General features: G+C 45.0%; 1 long non-coding RNA gene across 1 annotated transcript in view; it reads right to left on the reverse strand.

The window, feature by feature from the left end:
* LOC135366736 (uncharacterized) overlaps positions 1 to 15,908 on the reverse strand; it is a 329,450-nt gene that overhangs the window by 227,351 nt on the left and 86,191 nt on the right. The window lies entirely within an intron of this gene.

Raw genomic sequence — 15,908 nt, forward strand, 5'->3', positions numbered from 1 at the left:
AAAGTGTCGCACAAAAACTGCGTTTAAACGCCCGTTTCTTCCCGAGCAAGGAAAGAAAAAAGAAGGGTAACGACTTTGGGGTCGAGCTCTTCAATCTTAACGGTGTCAAGCTGCAATAAAAACAAAGCCACCCCCATTGAAGTATAAAAAGAAACTGGATGAAGAAAAATAAAATATAAAAGCAAGGAACGACAGAAAACTTAGCGTCAGCTGGCATCGATGCGGGAAGTTTTAAAACGGCAGAAACTGCGACAGACAGCCTCTCTCTCTCTCTCTCCCTCTCCCTCCGCATGTTCCTTTCCTGAGGTATCGTCCTGAGCTGCGAAATCCGGTGGGCGCCTTTCCCGAAATCCAATGTTTATGTACGCTGGATTACCATATCTCACCTTCGAGCCAGCAACCGATATTTTTCTTCTATCTCATTCGATGTAAGGGCAGGATGTTCGCGGGGCGATCAATACATAGCATAGTCGACCGGCGCTTGCATTATGTAACGCATATGTAAGCGATTGTGCTGGAAAATGCCACGTATAGCTATATACCGCTCCGAGTGGGCTTATGTTGACAGAACCCTATACGAGATGTCTCCATTGTTGTTCTCCATTCCGTTATTTCCTCTTTGTACCAGTTGTGTGCCTCCGTTTCTTCTTCGTAGACGTCTCATAATTCTGCATGGTTTTTAGTACTCCATGAAAGAAAGGGATATTAGCTGTTTTTACGATTGTACAGAGTATACAGAGCTGTGACAATTGAAGAAAGTGTACGCTGTGTTGATTTTGATAGGTTCTTCTGTGTGAAGTACAGTTCGCCCATATACATAATGTTGGCTGTCGATTATGTTGATAGCTTGTCATGATCTAATCTGTTCATATCTGCCGCAGAGTACATCCGAAATGCAAAATTGAGAGGATTGCGTAGTACAAGCTAGCGCAGGCGACAACCACATGTCAAGACATACAATAAAGCGGCACATGTACAAGACAATATATTTCGTCTGCACAATATAACTATATAGTATAAGTACTGGCTGTAGCGTGTGAATGTTTTTCCTAGTTTTCCTCAGACGGCTCTAAGAAAAACATAGGCACTGTCCATCGTGAAGTCGGCCCAGAGCGCAGAATCCCCTCCGAACAGCACGCCGAGCGGGGAGATCGTTCCCAAAACGCCTATTTAAAAAAAAAAACAAGAATTATTGTTTTTTAGTGAATGAGTGAGTTTCAGTGCAACGTATGCGCTATGGCCTCTGCGTACATAAGTGATGGCGTTGGCTGTTCTGCGCACGCGCGAAACGTAAAGAGAGCTTCGCGCAGTGCGCAGAACCCCACGCTATCTCTTACGCACGCAAAGACGATGGCGTACGATGCACTATAGCTCACCACTATCAACGCAATACAATTCCTCCCGCAACATTCAAGAGTACAGCGACAACATTTTCTACAGGAAATGTACCTTATTTATAGGGTAGCCCGGACTTCACCTAACCTTTCATTAAGACAAGGAGGCCGTGAAACGTATAAACGTTTCATTTATTTTATTTTATTACCTTTTCTTTTTTTTTTTTTTTTGTATCGGCTTCACCGTTGACGCCTTTCAGACGTCGGCATACAAAAGCATTGGGATCCTTATCTTTTCGCTCTCACTCACATCTAACTCTCGGTTGCTGGAGTCTCTTAAACGATTCCCTCTCTTGTGTGTATCGCGACGAAAATTTACACTGAGACCTGTATCGGAAACGAAACCGGTCGCCTTCGACGCAATCTATCTTGCCAAAAGCGAAGTTTAGAGTCTTGACAAAAAAGAACCCATTTTCGTCTCTTGTAGCCGTTTTCCGGCAAACCTATTTCCTCCTCTTCTTTTCGCACGCACAAAACAATCGAATATAAGGGAAGTCGGCGAAATCAGGACCGAGTGCGCTACGCCTTTTCTCGGCTGTAGAGCATACTTGTGTTCCTTTTTTTTTTTTTTTTTTTCGCTGAGGCACACGAAAGTTCAATCAACGACACTCTAGGCCACTTTCCATCTCCCGGACTCTTTTATAGCGCGCTTCCAGCAGACGTTTTGAGTGAAAGTTTCGTAGGAAAAAGAAGAAAAAAAAGGGAAAGGAGGAGAGCACGTGAGAGTGAGAATCGGCCCTGACGCCTGCTTCCTATAGTGCGGAAATTTCCCTAACGATGACGGATTGTTGTCGAACGCTTTCCAATTCATTCGCGCTGTTTCTATTTTTTTCCCCTCGTTTCCAGGACTGAGCGTTCTCCACACACACGCTTGCCGTACACACAGACCGAATTCATGATGTAGATCCGAAGCGCAGAGGAGGTTAATGGGCGTACTTGCTATGCAAAGACCCGAATCTTGATGTTCTTTGCCGTCCACGCTAAATCGTGTGCAGAACAAGGCCTAGAGGGATACGTAAAAGATTATCAGTCGCAGTTACATACAAACGGAGTTAAATTAACAAATTGAAATGAAAACGGAGAGGACAATCTGGATAAGGAAACTCATTTTAGAGATTAGGGTTGTGTTCCACGAGTCATATACAAACTTTCATTGAGCAGAGCGTCTCAGTTTCCTTTTTTTTTTTTTCTTCTTCTTTAAAGATAAACAAGAGAAATGAGCGGCTTACTCACGTCCAGTTTCGGTTTCGCGGTGAAGTAAGCATGGGCCACAGGCTCCCAACGTCCGTACCATCGAAACTGAGGCAAAACAACATACAGGCGAACACCCTGTAGTACGTGCCACCGAAGTGGAGGTAACGACGCGTCAGAGGCAAGCGAATGCCGAAGGAGCCACGAAGGACTTCACTAAGGAATTCAGGGAGAACCCACTTGGGTACAGTTGCTCGGTGTGTGACCGCTTTCGTTTCAAGAATGATCTCACAGCGCTGCCGTTGGCTTGCAATGCACTCGCCGCTTGCACTCACTGCACTTGACTATAGCGACACCCGATACAAGTGTGTTTGTTTTGTTTCAGCAAGTTAAAGCTCATCTTGGACGCATGAGGCGGCACTGTGCTCCTTCGCCTTCTCACATTGGAGGGTGAAGGAAAGACGCGTCTCCGAAGATGCGCAATGAACAAAATAAAGAAAAAAAATCCTTCACGAATTTTTTTAGACGATCTCCCGAACGATTTTTTGTTCTGAAAACGGCTACGATATCAGGTGACCGAAAGGAACAGATGCTCTCATTGGGACAACTTCGTAGCTTTTATAATTGAAAAGTTAATTAACGATATTTAGGTAATTAGTCATTCGACGGTTCAGCAACAGATGGTCAAGAACGTCCGCCAGCCCAGAGATGATAAAAGTGAAAACGGGATGTCTATAGCACTTATATTTTTTATGCAAAATCTGATCTGTATCGCAAAAAAAGACACCCTGTATATATATATATATATGCGTGTGTATGTGTGTGTGTGTTCAAGGCAGCCTCCGTGCTCATTTATGTACGATCAGCAATTATTTTTGTCTTTTTTGAGCGCACTCTCGAATACTTGAGGGCTCTTGTTGCAGTGTCGACATTTTTTCGGTACATACGTTCCACGAAAATTGAGTACGAGCGGGGTAAAAAAATACCGCCGCAAATTCACTCTCGCAGACATCACATTTTTATGGGCGCGTTAAGTGGCGTGATACATGTTCCCCGTAGTAATTAGTTCCCCCCTATTGTACGTAACCTTATCTCGTATTCGCTCCTCAATTAAAATTAATGATGCTCTACATCTTCACAAAGCCAGCCAATTAGCGGAGTCCCTACATGCTGAGGATTGAGAATCAGGTTCAGGTTAATAAGGCCGACTTAGCAAGCGTTCTTAAGGTCCGTCCATACGTTACAGTCAAAGCGGATGAGGGGGCACACCGTCGCCGCCGTCATAATGGCATCAGAGGTTGCGGGAGGTTACGTTTATTTACGAGATATTAGAGAGTTTTTGGTGCATTGTACGCTATCGCCTGTACGTACGTGAGGGATAGCTTTGGTGGTTCTGCGCATGCGCAAAACAAACAGCTTCGCGCAGTGCGCAGAACCATTACGCTATCCCTTGCGTACGCAAAGGCGATAGCGTACAATGCACTAAAACTCTCTAATGCCCTCGTGTTTTAACTTATAGGAAGAGGATGTTTTGGTTCGGTGGAAGTAAATAGATAAATGGAGAGTGTGGCGCTCATTAAGAGCGGAAAAACAATAACAACAAATACACTGATGACGATAAAGGGGAGGGGGACCGACTGCTTTCTTACTTATAAAAAAAAGCAATAAAGAAGTGGTGGACACGCAAATAAATCCCATGAATATCTTCCCACTTGTGGGGTTCTCAAGCCCTTGCCAATAGCCTCAAAGAAGAGAGGCCAAATTCGCATAGATATAACGCAACCCAAGGTTTATTACCTTCTTTACAAGCAAGTCCAAAGCGTCCAAGCGAGTCCAAATGACTTGCCCCCTGTGGCTCAGCCAACTATGGACACTTCAGTGACGTGCGAACTTCGAAGTGTTCTATTTTCTATGTTTTGTCTCCTGTGTGTCATGAAGTCATCTTTAGAAGAGCTACAAATTGACTTGTCGACTGGTATCCGCTAGGCAATTATACATCGTCATTAGAACTGGAAGCAGCAAAATACGAGGACAGAGACAAGAGTCTACGCTACGACTACTACACTGTAAGAAAAAAAGGGGTGTGAAAAGGTGTTAACTTCTATAGTTACGCCGTAGGTCAACCTAGCGTCTGATAAAGGGTGTTGGAGGGTGGTAAAAGCAATTATCGTTTATCCAAATTGCAACAAAAAGTCGTACCCCTCAATCACCGAATCAGAAGCGGACGCCCTATCTTTCGTGGCATCATTTGAAACGGAAACACGGTAGTTGACGAAAAGTCAGCGTGTGCAGGGGCAGGGTTCGAACACATACCTCTGTGTTAGAGGAAACCAGAAAGTTGCGTGTTGCTTGGCCGATAGTAAGGCAAATAACATTCGTGGCCGTGCTGTTTTTCTCTGTTTCTGTCCAAAATCATGGAGTCGCATTTATGTAATATTGTCTCTTCTACTGTTTATGTATTAGTACAAGTAGTATTAGTGTTTGTGCAGTGCTTTTATTATATGTTTGTGTTGATTATTGGATTTAATTATTGCGCTAGCTGCCGTAGGCGAACTGGACCTTTCGTGCCCCCACACCTGATTGGTGTAAATAGAAAGAAACCAAATGAAATTGACACAGTATCTGAACTGTACTTGTTAGCAGTAATTGAGTAGGAATACCTTCTCCTTTCTTATGGAATCCGTTCGGCAGGATATACGTACACAGTGTCCTTAACTGTCATGTGTGCGTACGGTCCATGCATCCACTTCTTTCCCATGACACTTATATGACATGAGACATGACATGACATGTCACACGTTCGAGTACTGCAACCCCAACGATGAAGCACGCCGTGTCATCATCGACATCATGTATTTATAGTCGTTGCTCCCGAGGGGCATGAATGGAGGTACATCTGCCAGAGCTTCCACGTCGGTGAAGGTGGTGCATTATCAAATTACGTCCTCTCCCCTGGCATTATTTACGATGCTTGCTTTCCTGTCATGAGTCTCGTACGGTGCATTCCCTGTGGTCCTCGTCCCTGAGAGGACAGTGGGTACTATAAAATGACCGAAACTCAGGTATCCCTTAAAGGGAGACTTCGCAAGGATTCGAAAAAAAAAAAAAAATACGTGAGCGTCAAACCGAACACGAACAGCCCCCTCGATACTGAATACAACATTGGCATTCATTTTGCGCGAGTAATTAATTCGTAAATGATGACAATACTAAACCGAAACCGAAATGCGAAGAGCAGAAAACAGATCCATACAACGGCAGTTCGTTGGGAGGAGGATTCCGTGACGTCACCCAGCATTGTCGTCTGCTACGAAGCCTGCATTTTCTCTTGCCGGATGATGTAATTTTTATGACTATTTCTGTTGCGATACTGTGCACAGTTTTGGTTAGGTCTGTGGTTATCCGTGGAGGACTTCATATTTCTGTAAAAAAAAGTGAGGTTCGCTTGGCAATTTTCAAAGTTCAATTGACAAAAATCAATTTCCCGCAATTAAAAATTGCCAAAAGCCTTTCTCAATGGTGACAAAAGTTTCCAGAAGGTAATTGCCGAAAGTCCGACAATCCTCCGGCGAGTACGTAGCCAGTTAGAATTTTTTACCACCTTAGGTGAAACACCCTGTATATACGCACGGAGAGAATACAATCCAATGACATATTCATTTTTATTGTGCGCCTTTCACGTCCTTGTCTTTGTGTGTGTGTGTGTTTTTCATCGTCATGTATTGTGTGTCACCAGGATATGTATCATACTGGAAATAAGAAAATACAATCCAACTACCGCCCGCTGTCGCCTTACGCGCACACACCCGCGAGTACGGGGGGGCACGCTCCTGCGCTTCCTCCTTCTGGCGCTGATTTGGCATGCAGCCACAGTCTCGGCTGTAACAATTCTGGCCGAGGTTACACTAACAGACTCCCGAGGAAAAAAAAAAAAGAAGAAGAAGAAAAGGACGTCAGCGCGGCAATTGAGGGACTGGTAGCAATAATGCGATTTGCAGTCTGCCTTCTCGTGGAGGGAAGTCAAGCTAACGGCAAGATTCCCACGAGATTACCCACTTGTTTGCTCGACGAACCAGCAGGTTGCTTTTCAGCACGCGAAGCAGGAACACTCTCTGAGCAAAGACGAGGAGCTGAATACATACGATGTAATGTAGTTTTTCTTTTTATCATCCGTGTGTGTGTGTCCATTTGCTGTTTGCGTGGTATAATCGTGATTAAAAGAGCACGTTGAGGAAAAAAGAGTAAATTAAAGGGCGCAATTCCAGCTTCTTGTCCCCAAAATTAAGTCCCCTGGCCCAGATAGTCCCCAAACTTCGCATGAATTTCCCTGTATTTAGTCCCTCTTCTCCTACCGCCCCCCTGTCCCCCCACCCTCTACCTCCCCCTCCTTCCTGCTGTCCTCTTTCCATCTGTCAGTGTCCGTACGGCGCTCATACAGCTATAGGTGCTTCGCGGTGCTACTACGGAATAAAAAAAAAAGACCTGAACAAATTTCGATGTCGAGTTGTGACCTCAGAGAAATGAAGGCCTCGGCAATTCGTATTATCTCTTCGGGGCGCACGTGACCTCTCCTGTGGCTCTTTCATTGGCGGATATGGTTACCGTGACGTCATAGCAGGGTGATGTTCCGGTTTATCGAGATGCCGATTCTCTACGCTTCTTTCAACATATCGGTGTAAAACTTGGAATAAACTGTAGAAAGCGGTGTACAACAGTGGAAAACTTGTTCATAGCGATGCAAATAACCGTTTAACTTTTTACCTCGACTTTTTACTAACGCCAACAGATACTTTTGCTCTCTGCCTGTCGTTTGATCGCATTTCTCGGCACCCACAGCATCAGCATCAAGTGACAGCCCCGACCCCACTAACTGCCAACCGTATCTTTTCTTTTCAACGTCTCCCTTTCATAAAACCATTGCTGCAATGCCTGCTACAACGTCAAAATAATTCACCAGTAAGTCGCACAATTCGCTGTTGTCACATCACATGCAGTACCACACAGTTTCAGGACTGAATCACACCCGCTTGCTGAAATCTCGCCTGCCCTGCACCCCCATTTTTTCCTTCCCATATGTCTCATAACGACAAAGAGGGGCATGGTCTCTTATCTCGGTGACCACCGCCAACCGTCCGTGCTGCCCTGATGCTGATAGGCTGGATGGCGGATGCTGAGTCGATCTAGCAGAATGAGCTGTCTATCTAAATGACGGTTAGCTTCCTTATGGGATCTCGTTCTTTTTTTTTCCCCCTTTTTTTTTCGCTCGATATCCCGTTCATACTTTGGAGCGGCCTTCCCTTTTACCTTAACGACGTTTACTGGGACATATCAATGCGGGATCTAAACTGTCGTGCAAAAATTTTGAAGAAGTGTTTGGGGGGAGTGTTCGCGCATATGTGTGAAGGCGTTAGATAAGTCTTTTTATGCGAAAAAGTTATGACGCAATAATAGTGGCTATGTCTTATCATGCACGATTTTGAACCGGGTATGAGAACGGTTCATAAAGCCACACATCCGCATTGCAGGCATGTAAAAGAAGGCAACATACGTGGTTTATTAAATAGTGAGTTTCAGTGTATCGTACGCTATCGCCTTTGCCTACGCAAGGAATATCGTTGTTGGTTGCGCACGCGCAAGACAACAGAGCTATCCCTTACGCACGCCACGCTATCCCTTTTACTATTATTCTTTCTCTTTTCTTCTTTGTCTTTTTGTTTCCCTTCTCTTCTTTTCCTACTCTTGTTCTTTTCCTTTTTTTGTTTTCTTTAATACCAAGTCGACCTCTCCCTGGCTGACCGTTCCCTTCTTTTTCTTAATAAGCATATTCCGCCCCCCCCCCTCATTACGCACGCAAAGGTGACAGCGCATACTAAAACTCACTAATAAAGTGAACATCCCTAACCTGGTAATCACTGGGCTTTGAAAGCAATAAGCTTTTTCTAATATAATCTCGGCTGATAGCACACGCAGGTACTCAAGGAGAGTCAAATCCAAGATGACTGTAGAACCCTTTGTTTTTTTTGTGTGTGTGTTTTTTTTTTTGGTTTAGTGTTCTACAATAATCTGTGCTGGTAAAACAATGCGTTGCTTTGAGGTTGCTTGCTATTTTCAACGCATCCAGGCATACGTTTATGGCAGTTAAATATAGCGGATCCTCATCAGCCCGAACGCTTCCCACATTCATGCATGCATGCTTTGCCGTCAGATCAGTGCCTGCAGGTATTTAGTGAAAGAAACGCGCTACTTATTTGTTTAAATGTTTTGTGCTTTTCACTCTCGTGTCAGAACTCCAGCAAAGTTACTTTCCCTGGGGCAGGCATTGTTCCGAATGGACTCTTTGTCTCGGAATATTCATAGGAGCCGCGTAAGAGAGCGGGAGTTAAGGAGAAGTGTGCTTGCGGTAATCGGGAATAATCAACATTCTTTCGTGTAGCGGCGACATTGTGCAACCTGGCCTCGCTGCGTGCACTCAAGCGCCGGGTGAAGCGAGCTTTACAGGACTGAGCTACAAGTAATGCGTTGGGTTCACCTCACGCTTGTTAGGTGAAGCTGACCCGCAATATGTCGAAGCGAAAAGAAACAAGTTCGAAGAGCAGCCATGTTTTTCGTTAATGAATTAGCACGACTATCATTTCTGACATGCTTCCTTGCGTAAGTTTCTGCTACCTTCTCCTGTCTCATGCACACACCAGAAGCATTGTACGTCTCTATGTATCCTTCCGCAGTGCGAACTTAATGCAATGCAGTCGTTAACCCAAATTTCGGCCTTCGTACTTGTCAGCGTTGTACCCGGTACACAAACTAAGTACTGCAATACCGCAAACCACTCCTCCACTCCAAAGTAGTGCAGCATTCGCCTTGTTGCGAATTTAAGGGATCATGAAAGGGCACCTCGAACGTGCACTCACAACACATTACCACCATTTCACCACACTCCATTTCATCACATTACCACTTGCAATCGCGTATAGTATCGCCCCTGGCGATGAAAACCCCCACTCAACATCGTTAAAATAAAGTTGTTGTTGTTGTTGTTGCTGCTGCTGCTGCTGTTACCTTCAGGAACAGTCACGCCAAATGTTTCCTTTGCGAAGCGCGGATTTCCTGAGAAAATTAGGTCACAAGAGCGCGCGCGCGGTGGCAAACTCACTCAGCTCATTCTGGTGTGTTGTGACGTCAGGTCATCCGGGCGCTTTTATTGGCTGTCGGGAGTCGTCTGCTATAGCGTGGGAGGAGGGCGACCTGTCGACTGCACTCCGTCAGACGTGGGACGTGCGGCGCCAAGTGCAACCGCAAAAAGGATGAAAGAAAAAAAAAGGCGCGCCTCACTTTTGGACGGATGAGATGACGTCAGAGGCTGTCAGCCGAGGGGAGAGCTCCTCTGATTCGCGAGATTGAAAGCTCCCTTGGCCACCGGGAGTGTGTACTGCACTCCTACTTTTAGTGAGAATATGTGGCCCAGGACTTGTAATACTAATTGCTACTTCGGACTTTTTTTTTCGTTCTTTCCCGTGCTCCTTTAAGAGCGCAAGGCTTTCCCGCTATATGTTTGCTGTTGTATTCGCGTCGTTCACGCACGTCGCGTTGCCTAACGTATCTAACTATGGGGCACTATACGCTTTTATTCGACCAGACAGCAGCATGACTAAAAAAATTCACATTTTTCACACATCTCACATGTTTTGGAAGTAAAATGTGCCATCAAATAATTAACTATTGGATGTCGTTTTTTATTCAGAAAAATTGTGAACTTACGTCATCTGGAGTGACCCCATAGTTTGTTTTCTACCAGGCAACTGTTGCAGTGCATTTCTTCGAAATGTCGGCAGGTTCCAGCTTCAAGCTTTCCCTTCTACTTACTGTCAATTACACTGCTTGGTTTTCCTTAGTGTCGAACTATAAATATCTCATAATCTCCTAAATACTGATTTCAGCACTGACTTGTTCTTTTCCTACTGAACTTTTTTTTACGAGGGGTTTGTCCCACGGAGATTTACTACCTTCGTCAGCTGGAAAGCAATAAACGCCGTAGATAGCACATACAGGGGGACCCACGCCATACAACAAATAACGAACAAAAACAACAAGACATACATGATAATGAATAACGAACGAAGGCAACCATCAAAGAAGGCAATGTCCACTACTCACAATCTTCTCCGGATTAATTATTTCTATTCACAGGCAGGGACCGGTAACGGAAAATGGTATCAGAAAGAGAAGCCATATGTTACGGAAATTGGATTTAGTAACGCTCCAGCGAACAGCCACTACAGTCATCCCTGAGGAAGGAGACCAACTGGATCCGAAACGTCGGGTTTGCCCTTCCTGTAACTTGGTTGGAGAGATTTTCGTTATCATTCTTGTTTTACCCAACCAGACACATTACCGGAAACAGAAACGACAACGAAAATGGTCGACTGGAACAAGCAGGCGCCACCTATGGCACGCAAAAGCTCATGGGAATTTAGGGCGTCTTACAGCATTACGAGACGGTCAGAGGCGGAAGTAGAAGAAGGACAACAACATTCCCGTTGTGCCCAGCCTGCAGCGTCAGCCAGGGTAAACCATAACCGAAGCAGACGACAGAGCAGGGTTCCTTCAAGTTCCCATGCTGCTTTGCGCAGCGCGCTTGGTGGCGCGCGCATCTTTTTAAAATCGTCTATTCGGGTAATCGCTGTCAATGTTACGCGACAACATGAATGCTTTTTTTTTTCTTCTACTGCTCCCGCTAGTCCGCTACCGAAAGAAGTACTGCGTACGGTAGTACTGCGCCCAACATTGGTACGTACCAGTGATGGCAATTTTCCAAAGAACGGCAGATAACTATAAATTACTTTGACAATAACAGGATCTAACGGGGAGCGGGCAGTAACTCCACATGCCGATGTCCTCCCGGTACGACAACACAGTAGTAACAAGGAACCGCTGTCAGACATTCCGCATAAAGACCATCTACTAAAAACAAAGGAGAAACACCAATGGGAAGGAATGAGATAAATTGCCTCCTCAACATTTCTAGCTGTATTTGGCGGTTAAACAAAGACGGTCTCGAGAAACACTGCAAATAAAATTAGAATTCCTCCGAAGGCAGGCGTAACTCAGTAACTCACAGTGCACACAGAGAGTTTCCGCACTTAGTGAGCACTTAATTCGACTAAAATTCACTCGCTCGCTTCTTCCTGTTTATCGGCCAAAGTCTCTCGTTTACTAAATGTGGCCTTGCAATTCACCGAGGCCCCTCACGGCAGTGCCTTTCGTTCCTAAAACTGCACAGTCTGCGCCAGCGTATTCTTTCACATCCCGTATAGCATGCATTAATTTTTACCGCCGTCGACCTCTAGCTTCCCCGTGATTCGATTAGAGCTAGCGATGATTTCCCAGGTTGCTTGTCGCAGTCCCAGTGCGGTACTGCTCTTGGTGTGTTTTGCTCCTGGCACATTCATTGGGCCTCTTTCCTTTTTGGGTCTCGTAAAACGCTTCCTTTTATTGTTTGCTCCAATGGCAGTGTAGTTGTAAGAAGGGAATGGCTACAGTTAGTAGACTGCCTAGGAATTCATGAACCACTTGTGAAACTCACTGTCTGGGTCATGAAAGAGAGACGAGTGCTCAAAGGAGATGTTGAAGTTCGCATCACCCGTTTACGCAAAGTTTTTTTTTCCTGATATTTTTTCTATCTTTTTTATCAAAAGAAGAGCTATGAAAGCAGCATACATGCCGTTTTTGCAGATGGGTTATGCGGCCAGCAGGCATTCTGTAGAGGAAAGTATGCGACCACTAGATGGCTAATTACCTAAGATACATTAATTGGCATTAATTAGCTCTTTATAGGGATGTTTTGGGGGAATTTGAGGTAGCGAAGCCAGTGATTATTTAAAGCCACCTACTTTATTTATAAATGTTCTGGAACTAGCACGTAGTCTGAGATGGCCATCAGAAATACTGCTGTCAAAATGATCCGAAACCAAAACGCGCGCATCACGGGTGCTGGAAGAACAACGCCCATTCCGCGTCGGAGGGCCACGCGATTTGAAGCAATGGAGCTCATTAGAGTAGGCGCTTATCTCCTGGTCAGATAAACCACTTTGAAGCCCAAGTGGGACATCGGATTCAGAAGGCTGTATCCTTCTTCCACTCTTGACGCGCTTGGTTTAGTGGATATCTCAAAATGCGCTCTGGTTTCAAGATTATTGTTTCGTTAAGAGGGCGGTTTTAAATAATCGTCGGTACCAACTCCCCCCTATCTGACATTCTTTCCTCACTCTAAAAACAGAACTTCACCGCATAGCACGCTGTGCTCTAACCATTGCCACGATTGATCGTGTTATCGCTTCTGGGGGCTTAATCGGTTCATCGTCCTTACAAGCTAACGAGTGGCGGGAAATTCAAAAAGATGGGCACGTGACACATTGCGCGTGACGTATACCACGCCCTTCACGTATTGCGCGAAGAGCGCCGTGCATTTGTTTTATCACGTGCCCTCGTTAGCTCATAAGGCGTGCAAGTCCCCTGATTCGATGAGAGAGAGGGGGCCGGGCGTACGCCCTTTTGTGTCAATTTGAATGTATGATAATTGCCACAAAAAGGCGCACGCCCCCCTCTCTCTCTCTTAGAATTAGAAGCGACAGCACTATCATTCGTGGCACTGGTTGGCGCACAGCGTGCTATGCGGTGAATTTCTGTTTTTAGAGTGCGGAAACCTTATACTACTAGAGAGTTAATTACTGAATTTGAGATAATTCGAATTTGAGGTAATTAGTAATCTAATACTCCCCAGTACTAATCTACTAGTAATCTAGTACTCTGGCACTAGTGCTCCCTTCGACAGAATATCCGCCTGGACTTTGTTATCTTTCAACTCGTGCGAGGCCCACTAGGGATCTTCCTTGTGTTGGGATCCTAGCGAAATCTTTGCGCAAACGGATCCTGCAGTTCATACTGCTGCACATACATCATATACGTTATCCTGAGGCACACAGCGATCGATGCGCCACTATCGTGCTTTTCCCTCGTGATTATTTCTCGCGCGCAGCGTCATCTGTAATATTGAAGAGCAAGGCGGATATACTTGGTTCGTTTATCTTCCTTGTTGCATAAATCAGCCCGTTCACTCAACGAGAAGCTCTACGCGGTGAAAGCAGTTCTCAGCCGTCTCACCGAGCACACCTCTTACCGGAACGCATGCTCCGCTGAAAATTTGATGCCCTTACATTCATCGTCCTTACACAGCGCTCAAGCCTAATGCCGGACCATAAAGCATGGGACCAGACTGGGCTCCAACCTATACGCAATTAAGTGCATCTCACTACTACTTTTTTTCTCTCTCTCTCTCATTCTCTCGCTGCTTCTTTCGGCATGGGTTATGAAAGAGTGCAGCTGCTGGAGTGAGTGGTCCATTACTAATGGCGTTGCCGGATGTTCATTTTACCGAGGAATTTGCGGAGAGAGGTCGCTGCTGGAGTGCTGGATGGCGTATTTTGTTTTAATGCTCTCCCCGACTGTAGGGAGCTGCTTTCCTCATAGAATGAATTAAGCGGAGCGCCTCTTCGAACTGTCTACTCAAGCAGCACAACATCTTCGTCCAATATTGGTCCAATCTTGGACCAGTATAGAGCGAGTATTGCCAATATTGGGCCAATATTGGGCCAAGGTGTTGTGTGTCTTGGGTAGTGCTACGAGTTTCGTGACGGGCAAAAGCAAACAGGTGTTAAATGTTGTTGTCTCGCAAACGACGGACTCGATGAGTGCATTCTTGCATGTAGAGCGCCGATTGTCGGAGAGTGTGAGCGGGAATACCGCTGTGCTGCCTGCCTGTCGGTCTTCGCCCTGCATTCTCGAAATTTGGGCGAGTTAGCATCTATATGAAATAGCAATGAGTGCAATACTGTTTTCGCGTCCGTCTTCTGTTGCACTAGTTGCTATCGTCAAAACAGACCTGGATTCTACAGACTTAACGCTAATAAGGCCTTTCCGCAAGAGGTCTCTGACGTGTCCGACTGCTGCTCTCAAGACCGCGGGTTCAAACCCGGCCGAGGACTGTGGCAACTTGGTGGAAGGGTACAAGTTGCTCAGACACGCTGTCTCTCACGATGGACACTAAATATGGTGTGCCGTGTGTCTAGATTTCGGCGCACGTTAAGGAACCCTCAGGTGGGCAAAATTAATCCATAGACGCGACCACTGTGGCGTCGCTCATTATTGCAGTTGTGTTGCGACGTAAAGCCCCGAATTATTATTATTATTATTATTATTTTCTATAAAGACGCCTCTGACGTAGTGGGAAGCCTTGCACTGCATGTTTTCGTCTGTGGTGGAAGGCAAAATGTGCCTGCTGACTGATGCAGTATTTCTCGTATTCCTCCATTAAAGAAGAGGTAATAACATTCAGGATTGCTGGAAACCGTGAAAGCTTCATTTTCGGTGTTACAAATCAAACAATCAATCAACCAACTATAAAATTGTCGTAACTAGTAGGTCGTTTGTGTGCGTTGCTCTCAATGTGCTATATTGAAGGATAACAATACAATACAAAGTAAAAAGCAACGCCAAAGTCCAATTAACTGTGATTACACTGAGTGAAGGAAAAACGGGTAGGAACACTTTATTACAATTAAGATGAACTGTAATGAACTGAACGAATTGTAATAAAGTGTTCCTACCCGTTTTCCCTTCACTTATTGAAAGATATATAGACATGCTTATACCTTTTACTCTAGAACCTTGCGCCCGCCTTTTACTCTAGAACCTTGTGCCTTATACTCTAGAACCTTATAGACCTTATACTCTAGACCTTATACTCCAGAAAATATTTTTGTTGTTGTTTCTACACAATATTCTGACCTACTTAAAACGCGGTGTAGGTCTCATACCAGCAAGCATTTAGACAACGTCGCCTTTATTTTGCTTTAGTTCCAGAATGAATTCGTATTGTTTCCCGAACCATTAATCCCTATGAATAACAAACATGTGTGCAGCTAATTGCGAAGTGAATCCTATCGACCGTTCTTAATACCTAGTTTTATATCCTAAACAAAAACAAACTGCGTCGCTGAAATGTTATCTCGCCAGGATGCGTTCAACACTGAGGGTAAACAACATTTCAGAAATACGGGGTACCTTATGCAGGGTGTCAAACGAATGTGACGATAAACAAATTGACTAACTTGTCGGTTGCCATTGGACACCAGTGTTCAAGAAAACTCACTTTCTCTCCTTTTTACTCTCTCTCTCTCCCTTTAATATGCTTAACAAGTGCATCGGGCTATGTTTAAGCTGTATGCCGTCGCCCACAGAACTTAGTACTTCTGCAACATTAAACACAAA

The sequence above is a fragment of the Ornithodoros turicata genome, chromosome 8, assembly GCF_037126465.1.
Source record: "Ornithodoros turicata isolate Travis chromosome 8, ASM3712646v1, whole genome shotgun sequence".
Classification (NCBI taxonomy): domain Eukaryota; kingdom Metazoa; phylum Arthropoda; class Arachnida; order Ixodida; family Argasidae; genus Ornithodoros; species Ornithodoros turicata.